We start from the raw sequence: 25,314 nt of genomic DNA on the forward strand, positions 1-25,314 counted from the left end.
TAATGGTTTCAAAAGCAATAACCTTCTTATAAATCGACAAATTAACTCAAGAATCCCTTTTTGCAATTTTTAAAGCTGTTTGGGTTATTAATAACTCCTGAAAGGGACCCACTTGTGTGAGGGGGTTTCTTCTCTCTGGACTATCTAAATTGCCCATAGGTGTGACTGTGAGTGAGGCTGTTTGTCTCCATGTGTGACATGATGATGTGAAGTTTTGGATGCACATCCCCTTGTGGATTATGTCGAGCACAGGACAAACAAGCCCTACAAAAAAAATTGCATACAAGTTAAATCCATGGGTCATGTAATGCCTTGGTACCAGGGGTACCATTCCCCCTGTTAAGACCTCAGACTTCCTAATGCTCAATATTGCCACCCACATAAAAAGATTTTTTGGTTGAATGTGTTTTGTATCTGTGCTGACATAAATCCCATTTTGTAATATAGCACCTTTTATTTTTCCACATATTTAGTTCTGCTGGTAAGCTTTGTTGTTGCAGTTTGTTTAAAACATCATCTGAAAGTATGTCTTCATTTGTTGCATGGTCAACTAATCCCATAAAGGTTTTGGCTGCTACTTCTTTTGCTGTTTTATCTGTAAATCCATTTCCTAATGATACTTTGTCTGTATTTGATGTGTGTACTGCACATTTACAAATGGCTATTTCTTTTGGTAATTGAACTGGTATGAGCAAATTTTGTAGTAGCTCTGCATGTGTGACTGTGTTCCCTGTCGTTGTCGCTATTACTCTATTTTTCCAGTATTGTCTGTCTAGATTGTGATACCACCGTGAATACAGCAGAATCTGGTCTCAGATTGTTTAAGACTGTCCAATAAATAGTCTGTACAGTTCAGTCGTCCCAATCCAAATCTGTTTTTTTTCCCTGTCCAATCAAGAACATTTCGTACTACCAATACAAATTGTCCCAAACTCTTCCATTCCCGTTAAGTTTGTATTGACGTGTTTGGTGCTGTCCATTCCTTGTGTAATGCATTTAGTTTGTCAGTCAGTCTTGTTCATGCCATTACAACTGATATACCATCTGAGTACAGATAATCAATCATGATTTTGTCTGGTGTGGGCCGTTATAAGTTTACAGTATCTTATACTACGTGGTCACATGCAATGAGTCACTTCCTACATCATTTTGTGGTGGTTCAATCATGTCTCGAGCTGTTTGCAGTGAGATCTCCTGTTCTTGAGGGAGGTTTGTTTGGAATATCTAAAGGTGTAATAATAGAGTGCTGGATTCCTATTTTGTAAGATATTTAACTGTCCTCCCAGTAATTCTTTTTTACTTCTATATTTCCTGTCAGAGAGGGTATTAAGCCCAGTCCTAGTTTCAGCAAGCCAATTCTTCCCAACAAACGTATGGGTAAAATTAAAAAAGTTGCATTTTGGGAGCATTAGTTGTGACATTTTTGATGTGGAGATTGCTGCTCTCTTCCTCATATGCAGCCACAATTATTAAATGTTTCACATAAAGCTCCATAAATTTCTCCTTCCTCTGTCAGAAAAGTGGCAACTTTCTTTTTATTATTTTGGAGCTTTTTTTTTTATTGCTCTTGATACACACTCCCACAGTGTGATCTTCAGGAATGCCACATTTTGCTTTAAAACATGCAGTCATTCCGATTCTGTATTCTTCAGATGGTTCATTGTTGTTTTATTTTGCTTTTCCATTGGCTGAAAATTTTGCTTTTTAGTCTAAATCTAACAGAAGTGCGCTTTATTTACCCTTGAACTCCCTGCTGCTGTGAGAAAGTACTTTCTGTCATGCTCCTGCCTTCCAGTCCTGGCTGGGTGTGGCCAGCTAATTTGGAAGCGCACACTTGGGACTCATCCCGACTGAGTGAACTTGGTATTTATAGGACCCTGGTGACGACTGGTCCTTCGCCAGATCGTTGCCTCTCATGCCTCGTACCCACACTCCTGTATGCCTGACGTCTACCTTCCGTGTACCGACCCACACTTGTTCCCCGACCAACCTCGTAAGCTTGGCGCTACTGCTACTTCTGCTTGTTTGGACTGACTCACTGATTACTGACCTTGCAACAAATAAAGGCTTCCTCTGTCCTGGCTGCTTGCCTCTGGAGTCGTGCATTTGGGTCCGCTCTCGAGTCTCGTTCGTGACACTTTGCTGTTATCCAAATTTGTTGTACTTCCACACCATTTAAGTGGTAAGACTTTCTCAAGTCTTCCGTTCCCTGGACAAATTCGGTTACATCAAATTTATGAGATGTGATAGCTTTATGGCCATTTTCACATCTTGAGTCCAGTTTTTTTTCATTTTTTAATCATTTTTGTTGTTATTTCTTATTTTATCCTGCAGGTTAACTATATATATATATATATTTGTGTGTGTGTGTGTGTAGAGCTGGCCAGCAAAGCCATATTGTGTTGTCCACAAATTTTGATGTTTTATTTTCGAAGGACATTGGCTTTCTACAAACTTCCAGTCCTTACACATTCATTTTTTTTCAGATGTTCTGTAGCAACTATTTTACTATTTGTCAACTTTTTTGATATTTGTTTTTCCCCTGTTGGAGTCAGTGGTTCACCGAGGGGGACTACACTGTCATGCTCCTGGCTTCCTGCCCAGGCTGGGCAGGGCCAGCCAATTAGCCAGAGCGCACCTGCACCTTGTTACAGCTGATGACGCCCAGTATATAGTATATACGACTTGTCCTCCGCTAGATCGTCGTCCTTGTTGCTTCGTTCCCGCACTCCCATTCGCCTGACTACTGCTCTCCGTGTACCGACCTCCGGCTGTTCCTTGACCCCACTATTGAGCCTGCCGCACGAATACTTCTGCCTGGTTTGGACTGCCTACCTGAACACTGACCTTGGACTGAATAAAGGTTTCCTCTGCACCGTCTGCGTGTCTCTGGAGTCATGCATTTGGGTCCGCCCTCTTGCCCCGTTCGTGACAGAACGATCTAGCCATAACATGGACCCAGCCGACTCCGAAGCCATCCGCCGTGCGCTGCAAGTTCAGGGCAAACGCCTGGTCGACCAAGAGGCTGCTTTCCAGGTTACTGATCAACGGATCCATGAGCTCTATGCCCAGCTGGAACCGTGGCTAGCTTCTCAAGCTAGCGCGGTTGCTACGCCAACGATGGTCGTTCCGCCTATTACGGAGCCTCCCCGTGCCGGCATAACTCCGCTCTCCCGACCAGAGCGGTTCTCAGGCGACTCCAGCAACGTCAAGCCCTTCCTGGCGCAGTGCGACCTCCATTTTGAACTGCAAGCGTCCGCTTTTCCCACGGACCGCTCCCGTATCGCCTTCGTCATTTCCCACATGACGGGGAGGGCGGAGGCGTGGGCCACTGCTGAGTGGAGTCGTAACTCTGAGATCTTCATGGTCGAGGTTCGTCTGTGCGCTCACCCAGGTTTTCCAGTACGCAACTCCGGAACGCCAGGCGGCGTCCTCGCTCATGACAATTCGTCAAGGGAGTCGCCGCGTGTCCGACTACGGTATTTAATTCCGGATCCGGGCTGCAGAGAGCCGTTGGAACGATTTGGCCCTCCATGATGCGTTTTACCAGGGACTGTCCCCACAGATCCGTGGCCACTTCGTTGCCATGGATCTTCCGCCTTCGCTAGACTCCCTCATCGCATTGGCCCTCAAGGTGGATCAGCGCCTGACCGTGCAGGGGCAGATGGACGGCCTGAGGGAGGAGGAGACGGAAAGGCTCAGCCCGGTCGCTTCCCGGCCACCCACGTTGTCTTCCACATCGGAACCCATGCAAGTGGAGGGGCTCGGCAGCCCAGCGGAGGAGCGCTTACGTCGGCGACGAGAAGGGCGCTGTTTCTATTGTGGTCGTTTGGGACACGTAATCACCCGCTGGCCGACTCGGCCGAAGCGCCCCGACCTTGGGATCTCGACGCCGGTGAGTGTGCGGTATACTGGCGCTAAGTCAGGGCGATCGCCGTTGCACCTCACAGTCGGGACAGACACTCATTCGTGCTTAGTGACCGCGTTCATTGACTCCGGTTCGGATGCGAACCTCATACATCCTCGGATAGTCGAAGCATTGCGGGCGGCAACCTTCCCCACACAACGTCCTCGTGTTGCTTACGCCGCCAACGGCAAGTTCCTCTGCCGCGTAACACACCGCACGCAAACAATACGTATGGTCTTTCTGGACATGCACACAGAGCGCATAAGTTTCCACGTTGTCAATGCTAGCAACAGTGACATAATCCTGGGGAGCCCGTGGCTCAAGAGACACAACCCCCACATTGACTGGGTCACGGGTCGGATTAGGGCATGGAGTGAGGACTGTCGCAAGCAGTGTGGCATCGCCGGGGAGGACGGAGGGATCCAAGTTGCAGAGCTTAGCACCGCCGCCGAATTAACCACAGTACCCTCTTGCTACCATGATTTGATTTTTTCGGAGTCTAAAGCAAGATCTCTGCCGCCGCATCGGCCGCATGACAGTGCCATCGAACTCCTCCCAGGTACCTCACCCCCCAAACGGAAACTGTTTCCTTTGACAGGACCGGAGCACCAGGCAATGAGTGAGTACATCGAGAAGTCCCTGGCAACCGGACTCATTCGACCGTCATCCTCACCAGCCGGCGTGGGTTTTTTTTTTCCATTAAGAAAAACGATTCCATCCTGCGACCCTGCATCGACTACAGAGCATTGAATGACATCATGGTCAAGAACAGGTATCCCTTGCCCTTAATAGCTACAGCCTTTGAACTCCTCCAAGGAGCCCGGATCTTCACCAAGCTGGACTTGCGCAGCGCGTATCATCTGGTGCGGATCCAGGAGGGCGACGAATGGAAGACGGCTTTCAACACTCCCACGGGGATTTACTAGTATCTTGTGATGCCCTTCGGACTGACCAACGCCCCGGCCGTCTTTCAAAACTTCATTAACGACGTGCTTCGGGAGTTTCTGAATAAATCTGTCTTTGTATACCTGGATGACATTCTCATCTTTTCGGCAGACCTAACCTCTCACATTCGACAAGAGAAGTGCTCCGGCGTCTGGTGCAGCACCAATTGTATGCAAATATGGACAAGTGTGAGTTCCATCGGGCATCCGTGTCCTTCCTGGGCTTCGTCCTGGCAGAGGGAGAGATACGTATGGACCCCGGGAAGGTCGATGCGGTGCTGCGGTGGCCTAGCCCCACCAACAGGAAGGACGTACAGAGGTTTTTGGGATTCACTAATTTCTATAGGAAGTTCATAAGGAACTTCAGTTCCGTGGCTGCTCCTCTGCATGCACTCGCCTCGCCACACACCACCTTCGCGTGGTCCGGGACCTGCCAGGAGGCCTTCAGAAGGCTAAAGGCAAGTTTCACGGCTGCACCCGTTCTCATTGTTCTGGACCCAGATAACCAGTTTATAGTGGAGGTGGATGCATCTAATTGAGGAATCGGAGCAGTCTTGTCTCAGACGAGTCCCAGGGACGGACGGATCTACCCGTGCGCGTTCCTGTCTAGGAAGTTGACCCCGGCAGAGAGGAACTACGACGTGGGAGATCGGGAACTGCTGGCGATGAAGAGCGCTTTGGAGGAGTGGGGGCACTGGCTGGAGGGCTCGCAAGTACCATTTGTTGTCTTCACGGACCATAAGAACCTTGAATACCTGTAGTCTGTGGTTGAACGCCCACCAGGCCAGGTGGGCCCTGTTTTTCACCCGCTTCCGCTTTACTCTGTTCTTCCGCCCAGGCTCCAAGAACGGCAAGCCCGACGCACTCTCGCGGATCCACGAGGGAGGGCGCACGGATTCAGAATCGGCTACTATCCTGCCAGAGGCGTGCTTCGTGTCCGGCTTCACTTGGGCGGTAGAGTCGCGGGTAAAGGAGGCCCTGGGAGAGGTTCCGCCGCCCGCGGATTGTCCGTCGGACCGCCTTTTCGTTGTTCAGGCTCTGCGGGGAGAAGTTGTCAACTGGGCTCATACCAACAAGACTGTCTGCCATCCGGGTATGGCGAAGACCCGCTTGGTGGTCGAATAGAGGTTCTGGTGGCCTAGCTTGGGCAAGGACATGAGGGACTTTGTCAATTCCTGTCCGGTATGTGCTGCCAATAAGTCGCATCGCTTACGACAGGTAGGCGAGTTGCGTTGCTGTCCATTCCCTTCCGCCCGTGGTCACACATTGCGCTGGACTTCGTTACCGGCCTGCCACCCTCCCAAGGGAACACAGTTGTGCTGTCTGTAGTGGACCGTTTCTCCAAGATGGTCCACTTCGTGCCGCTTCCGAAGATCCCGTCGGCCAAGCAGACAGCCCAGATGGTGTTGGACGAGGTCGTACGTTACCACGGGCTACCCCAGGACATCATGTCGGACAGGGGTCCGCAATTCAGCGCCCGTTTCTTGGCAAGGAGTTCTGCAACCTCATCGGCGCCCCAGCTAGCCTGACATCGGGTCATCACCCGGAGTCTAATGGCCAGACGGAGAGGATAAATCAGGAGTTTGAGACCGGTCTTCGATGTCTGGCATCCAGGGACCACAGCACGTGGAGTCAGCACATCAAGTGGGTAGAGTATGCCCACAATTTTCTACCCTCCGCTTCAACAGGTATGGCCCCACTCCATGTTGTGCATGGCTATCCTCCGTCCCAGTTTCCTCCACTGGCCACGAACTTCGCAGTCCCGTCGGCCCTGGCCGTGGTGAGACGCTGCAAACGGACCTGGGAAGCAGCTCGGAGGACACTGCTGCGCATGAGCAGCGCCTACAAGTCTGCAGCGGACCGCAAGAGAAGGGCCACACCAGAGCTCAGGGTGGGACAGCGAGTGTGGCTTTCCACCAAAGATCTTCCGTTGCGGACGGAATCCCGCAAACTGGCTCCCAGGTTCGTTGGCCCGTTCCCGATTTCCAAGATCATTAACCCGGTCGCCGTCTCGCTGAAACTGCCCAGGTCGATGACGGTGCACCCTACATTCCACGTCAGCAGACTTCGTCCGAATCGCACTTCGGCGCTGGTTCCTCTGGCCAAGCCCGACATGGTGGACGGTGGGCCGGTGTATACTGTGCGTCGGCTGATGTCTTCCCGCCGCAGAGGAAGGGGGGTCCAGTACCTGGTGGACTGGGAGGGATATGGTCCGGAGGAGCGCTCCTGGATCCCCTCCCGCTTCGTCGTGGACCGCTCCCTCATCAGGGACTCTCACGCGGCTCATCCTGAGGCTCCTGGGCCGTCCAGAGCCGGCCGTTGGGGGGGGGGGGGTACTGTCATGCTCCTGGCTTCCTGCCCAGGCTGGGCAGGGCCAGCCAATTTAGCCTGTTCCTTAACCCCGCCGCACGAATACTTCTGCCTGGTTTGGACTGCCTAACTGAACACTGACCTTGGACTGAATAAAGGTTTCCTCTGCACCGTCTGCGTGTCTCTGGAGTCGTGCATTTGGGTCCGCCCTCATGCCCTGTTCGTGACACACTGTCTTCCCCCTGAACAAGGAGACAATTACTTTCTGTTTGAGGTAATTTTCAAGCTTCTTCGACAAGTGTCGGAAAATTCTTACCTCTGCATCCTCACATGGTTGTCACTCAATTTCCTGTTCAAATGAGGTAACGATCCTCCACTCACACTTTTACACATGCACACGTTTCACGGAGCTCAAGTGCGTACAGGACACACTTTTGTCAGTTTTATAGACTAATTTGTCTCCTCGACAGGCACTAGTATTCCCGAGGTTTGGTTCTGCCGCAGTCACCCAGACACGCATTCACTTATTCCTCGTGAGTGTGTGAATTTCCTACTCACCAGAGATGCCTTTACTTCCTTCGGCTTCTCGTCAACCCTCAGCCTACAGCCACAAAGTCGAGGCTCAGTCCCAGAAAAGGATCTCAAGTGCTATGGCCACAGTCTTTGCCTGGACGTCGACTCAGTCCCTGGAAATCTCAGGTATCTTGATCCGGCTCGAAGGACCAAGTAAATGTTAGGTTTACCAATTAGACATTTATTAAAGAGGACAAAAAGGAAGCAAGGACACCAGTTCAAGTTTGACAGCTCGAGAGGAGAGGAACTGTCCACTGGATGTGAATTGAGAGGAATAAATCCTGGTGAAGTGTTTTCCGCATTTGGATGAACCACATTATTTTTATAGTTTTTTTTTTTAAATCAAATATTACATCTCATAAAAGCAGAATTTGAGAACTTATTGGTTTATGAACTGATTCAAACAGCGTTTTTTTTTTTGTTTTTTTTTTTTAATGCAAGGTGGATCTGGAGTTCCCAGACGTTGTCTTCGAGGGTGCATGGGACCTGATCTGCAAACTGCTTCAGCACAACCCCAGCGATCGTCTACCACTACAGAGTGTCATCGATCACCCATGGGTACACAAGAACTCGCACCGGGTCTTCCCCCCCAACTGTCCCACCAATACTCTGTGATCCCAAGCCAAAGCTGCCTACTCATGAATCTTGTTTTTTCACCCCCCATCATTTTGTATATCATATTTTATTTTGTAAATGATATGTACTGTAAATGTCTCTTATACTGACCGACTAAACACATGAATTACTGTTCAAAGGGCAATTCTATTCCTATGTATGTTGAAAATTATTTTGATTTTTCGACTTAATCATTTGTGTAATCCTGTTTCGGGTTTTTGTTCCAATCCGTAGTAGATTCACACTTTCAATTCTCTAACATGAATAAACTGTGTTGTTGAAAGAGTCAATGTTTGAAGTAAGGTATGAGCCACCACCATCTAAAGTGAATTTTCTGTCCACCATGTATTTCATATGTAATTGACGTGTGTGTGGCGGCACAGTGACACAATTGGTTAGATTGGTTGGTTGTTCTGAGGACCGAAGTTCAAATCCTGGACCCACCTGTGTGGGTTTTCTTCAGGCACTACGGTTTCCTCCCACATCCCATAAACACACAATAATTGGAGACTCAAAATTTTCCTCAGGTGTGATTGTGAGTGTGAATTGTTGTTTCTACGTGCCCCGCAATTGCCTTGCAATCAGTTCAAGGTGTACCCCACTTCTTGCCCAAAGACAGCTGGGATAAGCACCAGCACTCCCGCGACCCAAATTAGGTTATGCTGTTATTTATTTTGTTTTTAACCCAAGGTAGTAGGAGGTGGATGATGAAAGTTCTCACAGCAAACCCCCCCCCCTCAGTGCTCCCTAATACTCTACTCATAATATTCATAATTTCAAAATTAAATACTTCATGATAATTATTTAAATTTGGCATGATTGACCCTCTGTAATAATGGGTTTAATGTCATGTTCTCAGTTTTAGTTGGGTTGGTTTTGTTTGTTTCCTGTGTTCCATGTCTCGTGTGCTCATTTTGTTCCTTGTGTCCTCCTGTTCATGTTTCCCCTCCTCCCTTGGGTTGCCTTGATCATGGCCGGCGTCTTCGTGGACTTTGCAAAAATTAAAATACTCCTGGTGGACATGGGCATCTGCGGCATAACATGCTGCACATCCCTTTCAAATTTAGGGAAACTCCTCCTCCTCTCAGAAGCTGCAGACCGTACACTCCCACGCAGCTGCAAGAACCGTTCGAGGACGTCCAAGGAACAGATCCCCAAGATGACAGACGCTTGTGCTCTTCCAAAGCTCAGTACCTCCCCGTGGGCACGAGGATGAAGTGGAACTATCCATGGTGAAAAAGCTAGACGTCAAAAAAAAATGAACAATCAAAAAGGTGAAAAGTTCCAAAGAAAACAGAGGAAATCAATTGCAAACAAAGACAAGTTATCATAAACTAAATAATAACTAAATGTAAATACACAAATGTTAAGAAAAAAAAAAAAACAAGTACTCTGCCTTGACGTGGCGCCTGAACCAAAGGCACATTGCAGTGATGAAAGTCCACCTTCAGTGATCACATTTGTATTTTAAGGAATTTTGACGAAAGTCCATTTTCATCTCTAAGACTACCAAGAGAAGAACTGTGTTACTGCATGCAGAAGTCTGGTGTGGCAGAGAAATGTGTTAGAATAGTGCAGGACATGTATGAGGGCAGCAGAACAGTGGTGAGGTGTGCCGTAGGCAAAACAATAATTTAAGGAGAAGGTGGGATTGCATCATGGATCAGATCTGAGGCCCTTTCTGTTTGTGGTAGTAATGGATAGGCCGACAGAAAAGGTTAGACTGAATTCCCCTTGGACCATGATGTTTGCAGATGATATTGTGATATGCAGTGAAAGCAGGAAGCAGGCGGAAGAACAGTTAAAGATGGAGGCACGCACTGGAAAGGAGAGGAATGAAGATAAGCCAAAGTAAAACAGAATATATGTGCATGAATGAGAAAGGTGGAGGGGGAAGAGTGAGGCTACAGAGAGAAGATATAGCGAGGGTGGACGACTTCTAATACTTGGGGTCAACAATACAGACCAAAGGAGAATGTGGTAAGAAAGTGAAAAAACGGATCCAAGCGGGATGGAAAACTTGGTGGAAGGTGTCTGGTGTTCTATGTGACAAGAGTCTCCGCTAGGATGAAGGGCAAAGTTTGGATTCCTGCTGGGCTGTTCCAAAAGCTCAATCTTTTTCGGCCGTTGCCATCCCTTTGTTCTTCCAAGTGTGCGCTTTGGGTCATTGTCACGGAGCACGATGACGTTTGTGTTTGTTTATTTTAGGAAGCAGCAGCCTAGTGTGCCCCCTCCCGAGAAGGACTGTGAGAGCGCTTGCAGGGAGTCCACATCAAAGAGCTCGTCGTCCGGTGTGACCAAAGACATCTGGAAGTTCCTGAAGAAGGCTCGAGAGTCAGGACAATCCAAGGCCAAACCGTGAGTCGAGCTGAAGAAAATGTTGATTGTCGCATATTAGTTGACCCATTCCGGAAAAATCAACATTTTCGTGGCCTGGATAAAAATATGTAGGCCTTTGTGGCACCTGGCTGGCCGTCAGGTGAAAAACGAAGTAATCGAGTAAGTCTTATGTGAGCGAGCTGCTTAGAATTTTCTCAACACTGCGTCAAAAGAGCCAAAAGTTGCATAGCATTACGGTCATTAGTTGAAGAAAAACTGTGGCACATATTTTATAATTGAAGCAAACAAAAATGTCACAAAAAGTGGGCACATTAATAACTTTTATTATGGTGCATTTTTTTGTTCTGCCTCATTGTTAAAAATTGGTAAACAAACAATTTCTTGTAAATATGTATTTTTAGGAGCGATTATATAAAATGTGATCATTTCCTACGGTGCACTAGTTCAGTATCACTGATTTAAGATAACGACGCAAGAATTAATTGGCGATAAGCAGCACCTACTTGAGTCTGCGGTGAAATTGGCGATTTGTCCGCTAGGTAAGCCACACGCGGCACACATTGATGGACGGAATTTGGACAATTGGTCCCGAAGAGCTGCCCCCGAGAGCCAAAATTCCATTGTCGCTACATCTAGTCCTGTGCGCTTTGGGATTTCACACCCGCCTTGTTTTTTAAACTCTGGACTTGACAAATAACCACCCTTGAGCTCCGTAACTAGTCGTCACGGTAACAACAGCGGGTTTGTGCGGAGTCACACTCTGCAGTAGAAAGCGGGTGACAAAAGACAGGCAAGCAGATTTCAGTCAAGCTTGGAACACAGCGCAATTGTTGTAATTCTTGACTTTTGGTATTGCACAGTTGGTACGGTGTTCTCGGGTCTACAAGTAAACATAGTAAATTTGACCTATTTATCAAGACAACTGGGAAGTGTCTCTCGCAAAACCCTTGTGAGGATTCCCTCAACTAATTGAGAGCACAAAAACAAATGGGCCCTTCCATGTTTGCTTTGTGATTTTTAGGAAGACCCTGACGCCGATGAAGGCGCCCCCAGCCCCAGCCCCTCCCGAGTTGGAGGACGATTTCCTGATCCTTGACAACGACATGCCTCTCTACTTTTCCATCCCCACTAAAAGGAAGCAAGAAAAGAGCAAAAAGGCCAGCTCGCGGGACGGAGGCTCCGAGGACAACGGTCCGGAGACGGATCTGCCCGTTTAAATGGACAAGAGATGCTCAACGAGCACATCGTCCTCGTTCCAGACCCTCCGTGAGCTGTCCATGAGCGACCTGTGCGGGCCGCCCCTCAACCCCTTTGAGCTGCGCGCCAAGGACAAGGCTGACCTGAGCAAGTGGCTCAGTTTTCTGTTCCCCACCACCCTCGAAGGAAATAACAAGAGTAAGAGCACGGCCATCTTCTTTGATGGGGAAGTGGCCTTCACGTCCTGGCAAACGTAAGAGTTTTGGCAACCGTCCCCTGCAGATTTGGCCAACGTCTAAAACCACTTGGACTGGTACTTCTACAAAGGCCGAGCCGTCGGCGTCGCGGAGGATCTGTGTTGTGCGACCTTCTCCCAAGGCAAAATGCTGCTGGGCTCCTTTATGAAGAAACCTATGTCGGTGGACAACAGACCCACCACAGTCAGATCTGTCATTCTCCTCTGTTCGGCCATCCTTTTTCCGAGCTGCTTATCCTCACTAGGGTTGTGCTTCAAAAAAAAAAAAAAAAAAAAAAAAAAAATGGTCCAAGCTCCTGTTTCTCCCCCCACAAGGTGTTTTTCCTGCTAATGAGGTCTGTCAGTGTCGTCGTCGACAACGTGAAGTGGTCCGTGCATGTGGGCAACTCCTTCATGGTGCCGTGCGGTAAAATGACATCCACTCTCATCGGTTTGAGAGCAATTCCAGTTTTTTCTTGGTCCGTTTCTTTGAAACCATTGTGGAAGGTGGCTAGGCTGCTTTGTATTTGGAATGGACTCCCAGCCTAGCATACATTTTAAGTAAAAAAAATTAAAAATACATAATTTCTTAAATTATATAATGTATTTAAAATATACATGTATTTCTACTATGCAGTTTATGGTCAGGAAAAGCAAAAAAAAAAAAAAAATTAGGCTTGGAACACATTTCATTTTCCATTCATTGTAATGGGGAAATGCGCTTTGGATTTCAGGTTCTTGATAAACTTTAAGCTTTCATTGAAGGCTTGTGAGTCCTTTATCAAATCCACTCTGAATGGTCTGTGGCGCGGCGGAGGCTTTCGGAACACTGACCATTCCACATTTGGTTTGAAAGGCTCAGGGACGCCAGCCCCGATTCTGTCGCCGCGTTCCTCATTCGCTGGTTTACCACGCTGTGCACAAACAGGCCACGCCTACAGCATACAGAACCTGACGGTGCAGCCCGCCGTCCTCTCCTTCAACAGTATTGTCACCGAGAGTCGCGACTGAAGAGCGGACCCGACGACCGAACCTCGTCCGGCGGTCCCGTTGCTGGGACCTTTTGTATGCATTTTATTTATTTATTTTAGTCTTGTGTCATTTCCTTGTATTTGTAATCCAGGGTTCATACCTCAGGTTTCATTTTGAAGCTGTTTTACAGGAGAGTAGAGGTTAGTTCAGTTGTACTTGTACATTTGTTGACTTCTATCACTCTTTTTGGAAATACAGGGAGTCCTCCAGTTAAGACTGTCTTGACCTACAACGTTTCGACTTTACGACGCTCGTCCCCCGTCCGCATTTTGTCTGGATAATGCTTTTCCCTGCTTCTGCGCCGGGAGCATCTTTGCGTTTTTCGGCCTCCTTTTTCGACATTATCGCCCCAAGTCTTTTAGCAATGTTAAAAATGCTAAAGGAAATCCATTACCATAGAAACGAAGCTCAAGATCATAAAAAGTTGGAGAAAAGGAGACAACACCAACACAGGAGGATTCAGTCGGTCGACCGTGGTGACAATTATTAAAAACAGCCTATATTTTAGCACATCTGATGAAGGTGTTCTGTTCCTATTTCCGATGAAAAATTTTTTGTTTTGGCTTGTCCCGTTAGGGGTAGCCACAGCCAAACCCTCATATTTGTTTGGCACAGTTTTTATGCCAGATGCCCTTCCTGACTCAACCCCTCTCGGGGAGTGGAGGCCCCAGTGGGATATGAACTCACAACCCCTGGTTCACCAAACCAATGAGCTATGTGGCTTCACTCATTTCAGACACAGTAATCACAAAACAAGATTCTTTGGAGGAATCCACTCCTCAGTAGCAATTTCTAAGTACAACTTGTTAATTTTTAATTGATTTGATACAAAGTATTTTGATGTAAATTCTGATTTTAACGGTGGAATCCGGCTCAAGTCAAAATTTAAGTTAAGTCGCTACTGTAAAAACAGATCTCCGTCGTAGACCAAGGACTCGCTGTACTTCCTTAAAATATTTACAAATTAATGTTGAAACTGGTAGTGAGTTAAAATAAAATTAATGGACAAAAAAAAACCCTCAACTCCAAAATAATGTCAGAAATCCAAGATGCTATTCAATAAGGAAGGAAGCGGCACAACAGAAGAGATTTCAAACACAAAGTCCGAATTCTATTTAGTGTTTCACATCAAATAATTTCACGTTTTAACAAAATGTGGTCGCAATTAATGGATTTCATCGCGCAACAAGGAAACAAGCAAAGAGAAAAAAAATTGAAAGATCACAGGCATCAGTTCAAAAAAGATGGCTGACTAACAAATAAACAAATGACTGAAAGTTGATCGGGACAGCGGGAAAGTCTCCTCTAGTGTCTTGAATTCTCATTTATTCGCCAGACGCACTCACACCCCTGGGCAGCAGACGAGCAACCTTTAAAGCTCAAGTGTCATCCCTGTAAACATTCTAAAATAGATATTGTAATAAAAAATACATAACATTATTCACTTCAATGTCTATATGAGAAAATGTGAGCGGAGAGCGCATCATCCACGCGCAAAGTTGCAGAAGTGTCATTCTACGATATCCAAGTGGTCACCAAATTGGCTGCATCCTCCGTCCGTGACGTCACCCGGACATTCGCCAATGAAAACACGCGGTGCACCCTAACTATGGGAGACAAACGCACCCCTTCTGACACGGAAGCTCTTTTCAAAAAGGAGAACACCACACAACAGAGTGAAGTTACCGGGGCAATATTACACTATTGTTTCCAGCCATATTCAGATGATATGCGATCACGGCCAAACCCCATCCCCGTCCGCGGCGGAGATGAGCCATCCCGGCTCATCGCAGCCGGCCGGTGTGGTACGCAGTACGCGATGAGCAACACCGTCGAGCCGGGGCTCATTACTGCGCGCACGCGGCTGAGTGAGGCATTCTTGGCTGGGTTCTTCAGGTTCGCCGCCGCCCAACGCTCACATCGACATTTTGTTCGTGGCTCTTTTATGTCATGAGAGACTGATTATGTGGTCCACCCCAAACTATTATTTTGTTTAGTAGCTGTATACACACACCAACCTGTCATTTGGAACCCACGAAGCTCTCATCCTCTGCACCCGTGCAATCCATTTTTCACAATGAACCGGGTCTCTTGCAAACTTATGAAGGCTAAATCCATTCTCCCGAGTGTTCGAGCAATGTCCAGCAATGCAATGAGCCGGCATTTTGGCTAACACGAAGGAACAACGAGCAACCATCCCGGAGGTAAAACTAAATGGAAACAAACGAGTCCACTCGGGGCACCGCTGTCCTTTAAGTCACATCCCGCTTCTTCTCGAAAACAAATCCCTCAAGAGGATTTTCATGGAGAGAGTTACAAAAAGCTGTATACGTCAAAAATCCTGTTTTGTGGTGAAAAAACACATGGGCCCATATTGGCTGACGTTTTTTCATGAATAACATACTACAAATCATCCATTTCATCAAAGTAGCTCGTTAAGAACATATCTAGAGTGAAGGCTTGCCTGTGACAAGCAAACCAGAAGAAGCTTTTCTTTTCTGAAGTAGGACTGGACTACTGGAATGGTCTTTGAACTGAACTCCCTCAAAAAAGTATTAAACAGCTGCAGCTCATTCAGAATGCTGCAGCTCGCCATCTGACCGGAACAAAGCTGTCAGAGAATACAACTCCAATCCTAAAGTCCCTGCACTGGCTTCCAGTGTCATGAGCATGCGACATGGGGCTGGACAGAAATGCAGGACCCCGAGGCAGGGACATGATGTTGATGGGGGTTTTATTCCAGGCAGAGGTTAAAAAAAAAAAAAAAAAAGATACAAAAACACATGGTAACAGGGAAGGTCCAAAAACAAGGTCAGATTACTATTAGGCCAAAACAAGACTCGACTTAGCTGTGGCGGCTCAGGAACACAGGCCGTGACAATGAATGAATGAATGAATGAATGAACAAATGACAATGAAGATTGTACATAACAAGCGGCTCGTATACTCACACAGACAAGCACAGTCTCAAACACAACAAAACGGCAAATAAGCGTGACAAACTCAAGGCTTATATGCCTGGCCTAATTAGTGTCTATAGGTTGCAGGTGTCGGGCTGCTCCTGGAAGCAGCTCCACCCAGGGCAGTGGCTACACCCCTGACATCCAATCATCTTTAGAATAGATTTTAAAGTTCTTCTACTGGTCTATAAATCACTAAATGATTTACGTCCTGAATACTTGAAAGAAACGTGTACGGAATACAAACAAATACATGTCCGTCTTTTAATTGAAACAACATTGGATTGTGTCAAATTTTCTTTTACGGACATTCTTCAGTCAGTAAAAGACCAAATTCCCCTCCCAAGCCACTCATGAGCGTTCCTGGTGTAATTATCAGCACTTTTGATTTTAAATCCAATGATCGGAGTTCAAGTCTCAGTGGAACCTGTTCCTGTTTGTCTGTGGCTTAAAACAAGACTTGGTTTTGTCAATTTTTCTTTCAGACGCTCTTCCCTCATGCATGAGCTCAAACTCCCCTCCGACACTTGTCATGGAACTTCCATGGTGTAATAGTGAGCACTCTGACTTCAGAGATCTCGGTGGACCTGAAAATTGTTAGGCTCTCAATTGAAAAGACTGGATTTTTACAGAAGTTCTTCCCTCATGCAAAAGATAAAATGCCCCTCCATCAATAACATTCTTGTGGTTTCCATGGTGAAATGGTCAGCACTCTGGACTTTGATTTCAGTGGTCTGAGTTCAAGTCTCAGTGGAACCTGGGATTGCTTGTCACAGAATTTAATTGTGTCAACTGTTTCTTTTTTTTACACATTCTTTCCTCATGCAAAAGATCAAACACCCCTCCCACACCAGTCATGGGTCTTTCACGGTGTAATGGTGAGCACTGGTAAGCATTGAAAGTATATATAATTTAAATAATAACACAAACTTTTGTTAATTCACCTTAAAATAAGCATACCATGTGCAAATCATGAAAAGAATAATAAAACATGAGGTTTACTTACCGTTGCCGTTGAGTGCGTGGCGAGCAAAAAGGCATCGTGGTGACATTAAAGGCGGAGGCACGCACACAACCTGTTTCCACCAAAATTAATAAATTCCATCAGCTATAAATTCAAAACAAACATTAACATTATTTTTCAATGTTTCCTGAAGTACCAATCCAAGGTTGCTTGCCTTTGACGGTTTTCAATAATCTTGCAGAAATACAGTATGGAAGGCAAACGTCATCGAAGTGAGCAATTGCCCGACTAGTTAACAGATTTTCCGGATGATTCTTTGGATACATTCGGAAGTGTCATGGAATTTCGTCACTACGTGTTTGTTTATGGCTGACAGAATGGTGGCTGCCTCCTCCTCTACACTGCAAACTGCTCTTGCATTGTCGTCTGTTGCATCGCCTCCAGCTCCTTTCGCTTCTCCATTAAAAGATCCACGTGATGAAACAACTGGTCAATTTCCTCCTGAGCCTTTCCCAGCGAAACAATTTCCTCAACTTCAGGTTCAACCTCTACTTCAAACTGCTCAAGACGAGCAGCGGCACCAGCTTGTCTTTTTCATATTTCTCAATGAATTATTGTTTTGTTTTGAAGGACAAAACAACTTTCTTCTTCTCCTCACTGGCACTGGGGATCAATTTCTTGGGGCCAATGGTGAAAAAAAAAGCAAAAATCCATGGAGACGTAGAGTGTGCTTGAGCGTCTGACAATAGATTCAGTGACCACCATACGGGATGTGTGTCATGCCTAAGGACTGATATCTCTCTGAGACAATGTGATGCCAGGAAAATGCTCCAGGGATGGCCCACGAGAGAGCACCTCTATCGCACCACTTTCACACCAAGATACAGTACAAATGTTTACGTTCGGTTGAATCCAGCGCCATTTTTTCCCTTTCGTATCCTGAATTATTTCCGTAACTAGAGACAAATATTTTCCGGGGATGCTTTTCGTGACCTGAATCTTTCGTGAGCAGAGACTTTTGTAAGTTGAGGTACCACTGGATTAAAACACAAGAAAAATAAAAGTAGAATTACAAACAGTGTAAAGTGCATGCATGGCATTGGGTCCCTGTGGCAAGTGCCCAGTGGCCAGTTGTGGAGGCTACTCGGGGGTTCAGTGGACCACTCTTGGTCCCTCTGCGTTGGATATGACCTCTGATCTCAGGTCCACCCTCGATTAATTGACCCCTCCGTACAGGGCATTTAACCACGCCTCCTGAAGTGACGTCACGCCACGTACGCTGACGTCAGACAAACAATTGGGAAAAATATCGGCACAGCAACAAAGGAATAGAGCGAAACTGTCCGATTTACCGGCTGATTTCTCACTCGCATTCTTAGCTAACAATGAAATATCGTTGAAAAGCAGACAGCAGGGTTCAAGTATTTCAGCGAGGGGTATTTCAATGGTATTTCCATGCATATCGACGGAGAAACCATTGATATTAGCGCGAGATCTTTCCAGAGTCAGAGGAAGACCGAGAAGCCACATAATATAATATATTATAGCCCAAAGACGAATTCGTCATTGACAGTTTCCTATTTTCGTGTTACCTATCACACTTGTGTGCAGAATCTGTATATGTATCTGTATAGCCGTTTGTGAACCGCCGTATGAAGGAAAAGAAGGAGAGGCTTGATTTACGAGTTGTTTCACTCGTTTTCTTTGTGTAACGTCACGCGCTCCCCTCAATAATTATTCTTGAATTAGTGCCGAACCTATGTAAGTCCTGACCGAGTACGACAATCACTACTTTAGTGCCCTCAAACATCCTTCCTTCAGTCTTGGTGTCTCGGTGCACATCGAAGGCTTTTAGGACTGCTAGTCCGGTTTAGCTTAGCTAATTAGCCACGAACAATGGGACACGTTTGTGCAGTCAGATCATCGCAAAATATCGCTCAACACAGATCAAGTTTGACAATCATTCACACGTAGCTATATTATGCAAGCGAAGAACTGCTAATTCATTTATATGAGACATGGATTGAAAATCAAATATAGGGCATACCTTCGTGCTAACAAACAAAGTCCAGTTTAGCTTTGCTCGGGAGCGCCGAACAGAGACACGTTTGTGCAGTCAGATCATCGCAAAATATCGCTCAACAGAGATCAATTGTGTCAATCATTCACACTTAGCTATGTTATGCAAGCGAAGAACTGCTAATTCATTTATATGAGACATGTATTGAAAATCAAATTTATTTATTAAATATCTGTTCCGGTGGATGGATTCAGTTGATCATGCAGTTTTCCTCAAAGTTTGATCCATCAAAGACATTTTTCGTACTGGGTCTTCGGTTTTGGAAATGGTACGAATTGAACTCCACCAACTAGCCTTTCAGGATACCTGTCGTCACTATTATAAAGTCCGTGACTACACCTCTTAACCATATCTATTGTTAAAGAACCCAAATACGTGACAAAACGCCAACAGAAGCTATACTGGACCATCCAGCCAGCGTTGTCTGAGATTTGAGTCGGAGATTATGCAGATCTCTAGCCTCTGATTGGTCAGTGACGCGGATTTCGCAACATCCACGGAGGGGTCAATTGTGTGAGATCCTTCACCTGGACTTCGCAGACAGCAATTATGGGACATTTCTGTCAGTCCTTCTGCATGCACAATGTTGTGAATTTACTTGCATGTTTCCGTCAGGACACACCAATGGGATTTTTTTCACTACGTGTGCAAGCACTTATTGCAACAAACAACTCATGCATTCATGAAGAGATTTTGTAACGCTCCACTTATTCTTGTTCGATCAACGTCGATCATTCACTTATTTCGGCCCACCACATTCCAGTCAGTCAGTCATGATCCTTGTCTTGCATGCTTCTTTCCCTGTCCTTTGTCCTGTCCCATCTTGTTCTGTTCTTTCTTCACAGGGTGTAGTGCTACAGACTCACGTAACATCCATATTTGTTTCATTGTTGTAGACATGGAACTATTTAGTTTTCTCATTCTGTGTACAGTTTCTCTTTTTGCCCCATCCTTCAAAAAATTCTGTTGTGTTCGGCTGATCCTCAATAAAACTCATTTTAAAATTAGACTAGAAATTACAGAGTAAACTAGAAAATTCCTCTGTGACACAATAAAACTGTTCAGGCATATCAGTGATGCTGATTCTCCATTCTGCTAGATAATACAGCTAAACCCGGAAAAAAAAAAAAAAAAGAAATGAAAGAATCATCTTCCCAAGCTTTGGTAAGACAATGGCACACAATTATGTTAATCAACAGCAAACACGGAAGTCAATGCACAGGTCACAATATGCAATCTATTAGTCGACGAGTAGTCATGGATGTGTCACACAACACGGTAGATATCCCCCAAAAAAATGTAATTTGCTCGACTTCTTTTTGGCGTTGTAGAGCAATCGTAGGGCCAAATTGTTGGTTGGTGCTTATGTAAGATGTTTTGTTGTTCCCGACAAAATATGTCAGCCCCGTACTGGGAAATCGGCTGTGATAGCTCATCGGGCCAGTTTTGGGGCTAAAATCTTGGTCTCTGATCTAAGCATAAGAAGAAGATTATTCTATCATCCAATTAATTGTAGCTATTGTTTGATATGATTTCAAAGGTATCATTTCGACACGTTCCATGTCGAGGTTGCTATAATCAGGAAGCCCGGACATCCCATAGGTTTGTGAAGGTGGTGTGGCTTTGTGGCCCAAGGTGCTGGGTTAAGTCTCCAGTCTCTCATGAGGTGACGTTCAAATCCACCCACTGCCATATTCTTGTCAATCCAGATGTTGTCCTGATACTTTATCATTTGCTCCAAAAAGGGCGCTTAGGACAGTACATGCTTTTGGCCACAAACATGTCAAGCTCTTCTTCCTTTCTTTCTCATTCAATTTGTTTACATGTCCCCATAAAGTATTAGCTCCCCAGGTAGTGTTTCCCAAAATGTCTATCTTTGTCATGTAGGCTGAACAACAGTGGCACATTTGGGGTACTGTCAACAGGCAGGAGGCAAAGTACACCCTGAACTGGTTGCCAGCCAATCGCAGGGCACATGAAGATAGACACCAGTCACCATACTCACAATCATACCGAGGGGCAATTTAGAGTCTCCAATGAATGCATGTTTTTGAGATATGGGAGGAAACCGGAGTGCCCAGAGAAATCCCATGCAGTCACAGGGAGAGCATGCAAACTCCATCCTTTAACAGCCAGCCCTGGTGGTCCAGGGCCCTCAGGAAGTGTGGCATAGAAGTCCCTGATGAGAATGGGGCCAATGACAAAACAAGGAATGCACGACCGCTCATCTGCACAATACCACACCCAAATGACTCGGTCCTGCACGTACATCCCCTGATGGCACAAGGACAATAGCTGCCGTGCAGAGTAGAGGGGGCCTGGCAGGCAGGACCAACGAAGACAGCAGAGGAGGCTTTTGGTTACTAATGTGAAAAGTTGGGTTGACCCGCACGGCCCTTGGCAGTCTCACTCTCATTGCAAGCAGGTTGACTAATTTTGTGATAGGGAGCAGCCCAACGAACCTAGGAGCGAGTTTCCCAGATTTGGCCTGGAGTGGAAGGTCCTTTGGGGAAAGCAGGTCGGGTTCCCTCCCAGGTTCTCTTGAAGCACCTCACAAAGGCCAATCTGGATAGAACTGAACAGAGACTCTGGAACAGAGACTATGGCAGGGAACAGAGAGGGTGGAAAACGGTGCACTATCTGAAATGACGACAACCCAGGAGATGCCAAGGGAAGGGAATTGTGAGAGTCCTCTACCCAAATCAGTTTTTGACTGAACGTCAACGTATGTCTCAAAGAGTATGGTGTATGTATGTATTGGTGTTGACTGTCAAACAAATCTTTATTTAAAAAGGAGAGTTCTTTTGGTGAACTTGAGGGGAATACTCGTGATTTATCATTTGAACATCTGAATTTATGCTGATAGCTGAGCCTTTCTATGATTCAGAGGCATGCTGGAGTCAAGAACCTTCAGAAATCCTTGATGGTCAAGTGGTTAGGTTTCAGCATTCTCACCCCTGTGACCTTGGTTTGATTCCCAGCAGTGAATCTTGTTTGGTTTTAGGGAAGTGTGTGATCATGAACAAATGTTTGGAATCATTGCTTTTTCGATCTTGCGACCCCAAACCAATACAATGCAAACTGTTCGCACTTCACGTAGCAGGATGAATGCAGAGCATAGTGTCGGTCATTGTGTCCAGTTTAAAACTTTGCCAAACAAATATACGTTTTCATCCATACTCGTCTGTTTACCACATCCACCCCTGCCACTGTTAACCTGCAGGGCACTGCTGAAAAATTCAAGTAGTGTAGGTCGAACATGGCTTTCGATTAATTTAATATGGTGCAGATGGGAAGAGAAATGCAGTAGGGGTTGTTTTAAAGGAAGAATATTGATAATGTCTTGGAGGTGAAAATTATATAAAATCGAGTGATAAGGGTGAAATTTAAAATTCAGGTTGTTATGTATAATGTCTTGAATGCAGCCATACGGAGCACAAGCAAGTGCAATCTGTGGGCCGGTCCCAAGCCCAGATAAATGCAGAGGGTTGCGTCAGGAAGGGCATCTGGCATAAAAACTGTGCCAAGCAAATATGAGCGTTCATCTAAAGAATACCATACCCGATCAGTCGTGGCCCGGTAAACAACGCCCGCTACCGGCACCGTTAACCTGCAGGGCATCAGTGGAAATTCAGCTACTGTGGGTCGAAGATAAAGAAGAGGTTGAAAGTGGATTCATCGGCAGAAGAAGATGAGGAATGCACAGAGTCTACAACTGAGTGTAGGGACTTTGAATGTTGGGACTATAACAGGAAAGGCTCAGGAGTTGGTTGACATGATGATTAGGAAAAAGGTTGCTATATTGTGCATCCAAGAGAGCAGGTGGAATTATTATTAGTCAATTATCAGAAAACCAACAAGAGGCAGCATGGTGGCGCAGTTGTAAAGTGTTGGGCTGTGTGGGTTTTCTCCGGGCACTCCAGTTTCCTCCCACATCCCAAAAACATCCATTTATTGGATACCCTAAATTGTCCCAAAGTGTGATTGTGAGTGTGACTGTTGTCAGTCTCCATGTGCCCTGCGATTGGCTAGCAACCTGTTCAGGGAGGAGCATGCCTCCTCCTCAAGGACTGCTGGGATTGGCTCCAGCACTTTCTCGACCCTCATGAGGATAAGTGTCTCAGAAAATGGATGGATGAATGGATGTTTATTTTAGCATCAATTAATGAAAATGTGTATTTGGCATTATGAATAAACAATGTTATCTTGGGGTTGTCATCCTCACATTGCACAACATCATATCTTTGAGTTGTTGTTGTTGCTGCATAGCAACAACCAGTCCATTCATAAGGCAAAAATATATCTGCCTTATCCCCACAGACCCAATAAATAGCTTTGAAATTTCCCAATGTAATGTCTCCTACTAATGTACAATGTGTTACCTGCAGTGTCACCCGCTGGGCCTTGTCCTGCAAATCGAATGTTCCACTGCTTTTTTCCAAATGGGTGTACCTTAAACTTCATCAGGTAAAATACACACTCGGGAATTCCCATGAATCTTTTGAGTAACCATGTGACTCATTTCAACAACAAAAAATTGTAAATTCAACTGGCCACACCTCTATCGAATGAGGGTCAACGGATTGGAGATGGTCATATTTTCATAGTAGGTTGAGATTTTGTAAACCAAATCGCATTCTCCAGGGATATTCTGCAGTCTGATATTATTTTCATAGCATATCAGATAATGTGCTGCAAGATTGCCTTGTATGAAATTTAACATCCTTCACAAAGCATGCTGGCAATGACATTGCAATGGAACCGGTATGTATGCATGCATGCATTTCTTTCAGCCTGTCCCTTTAGGGGTCTCCACAGATGAACGCTCAGACTTGTTTGGCACTGTTTTTAGACCCAATGACCTTTCTGATGGAACCCCTTTGACTTTATCCAGGGAGAGAGCAGCCTATCCTAGCTAACTTCAGGCTAAGGAAGACCACAACCCAAGCTGGTTGCCAGTCACAGTGTAGATATCGAGACCATCACTGAGTGGGAATCGACCCCACGCTGCCTGCACCAAAGGCAGGTGTGTGTACCACTACACCATCAGTGACTAATGGAACCATTTTAGTTTTGAAAATTGCCAGATGTACTGGGGAGTGGAACCCTGACCAAACATAGGTCTTTGGCTACATCGAATTCTCTAATTGAACATGTCATCTGCTGGTGCCACTAATTTTTACTTGAATTTGTAATGCCAAGGACTCAAGACCAAAAGCCTTCCATTTAGATTGACGTTTCTTTACATCCCCGAAGGTATTTTGACACCTTTTCGGGGTCAATTTGGGCTAGGCAAATAACTCTCATCCATCTCCTCCCAGTTTTTCAATTCTTTGTTGGTATGCCAGCTAATTTCCCCCCCTGAGTGGTCAAATTGGTTGTTGTCCTTTTAACATTCAAGTTGATAGAGCCCTATGTTGTTGACTATCTTCAGTGGATGCCACCACGCGTTTTATATTTTTCCTTTAGAGGAGCTATGTTTCTGCTTTCGTCTTCTATCAGGTCAATTATATTGTAATATGTAATCTAGGTTTAACCATTCACTGAGGTGTCCTGTATTCATTGAACTTGAACATGTATATTGTTCCCAGTCCGTATTTTGAATTTGTTGTCTAAAAAGCACAATCACCTTTCACCTCCGATCTCCTCAGGGTATTGAACATCAAGTAATTATCATTTGAAGTCAGATTTAGCAGATCTAGTATTTTCCCTTGATTATTTTCCCCTCAACCACGTGTTCACCATGAATATACTATTATATCATAGACACAAACATGGCAGTAAAATTGAGTGTCCTAAAACACCTTTAACTGTAATCATCGTCCAGATTCAGCTGCGGTTGCTGGACCACAATAGTGCTATAACCCGAGTCGTGGTCCAGGGCCATCCCTTTTAGGTCCAAGGTCTTGTGTGGCTTCTGGCACTTTGTCATCCTGCTGTGACGTTGTGAGACACGTGATAATTCTACTTCCGGACCGATACAAAGGCACATGTGATTTAGTGCTGAACAACACGGCAGAGCTGGTAACCTTTTTTTAGTGATATACAATTGTGTTTCGGGCCATGTACATGGATGAGTAACTGTATATGAGGATATTTGAAGTAAGTACTGTTCTACAACCTTTAGCAGGCATATACCATGTGATTTAGTTACATT

General features: G+C 45.7%; 1 long non-coding RNA gene across 1 annotated transcript; it reads right to left on the minus strand.

Moving 5' to 3' along the window:
* Positions 1-8,635: 8,635 nt before the first annotated feature.
* On the minus strand, positions 8,636-16,161 carry LOC133497293 (uncharacterized). Its single transcript, XR_009794018.1, has 2 exons — positions 16,105-16,161; positions 8,636-9,590 (listed from the first exon to the last, which is right to left on the minus strand). It is a non-coding gene; the product is annotated as an uncharacterized LOC133497293 (long non-coding RNA).
* Positions 16,162-25,314: the final 9,153 nt, after the last annotated feature.

Source organism: Syngnathoides biaculeatus, unplaced genomic scaffold (assembly GCF_019802595.1).
Source record: "Syngnathoides biaculeatus isolate LvHL_M unplaced genomic scaffold, ASM1980259v1 ctg69_pilon_pilon, whole genome shotgun sequence".
In the NCBI taxonomy this organism is placed as follows: domain Eukaryota; kingdom Metazoa; phylum Chordata; class Actinopteri; order Syngnathiformes; family Syngnathidae; genus Syngnathoides; species Syngnathoides biaculeatus.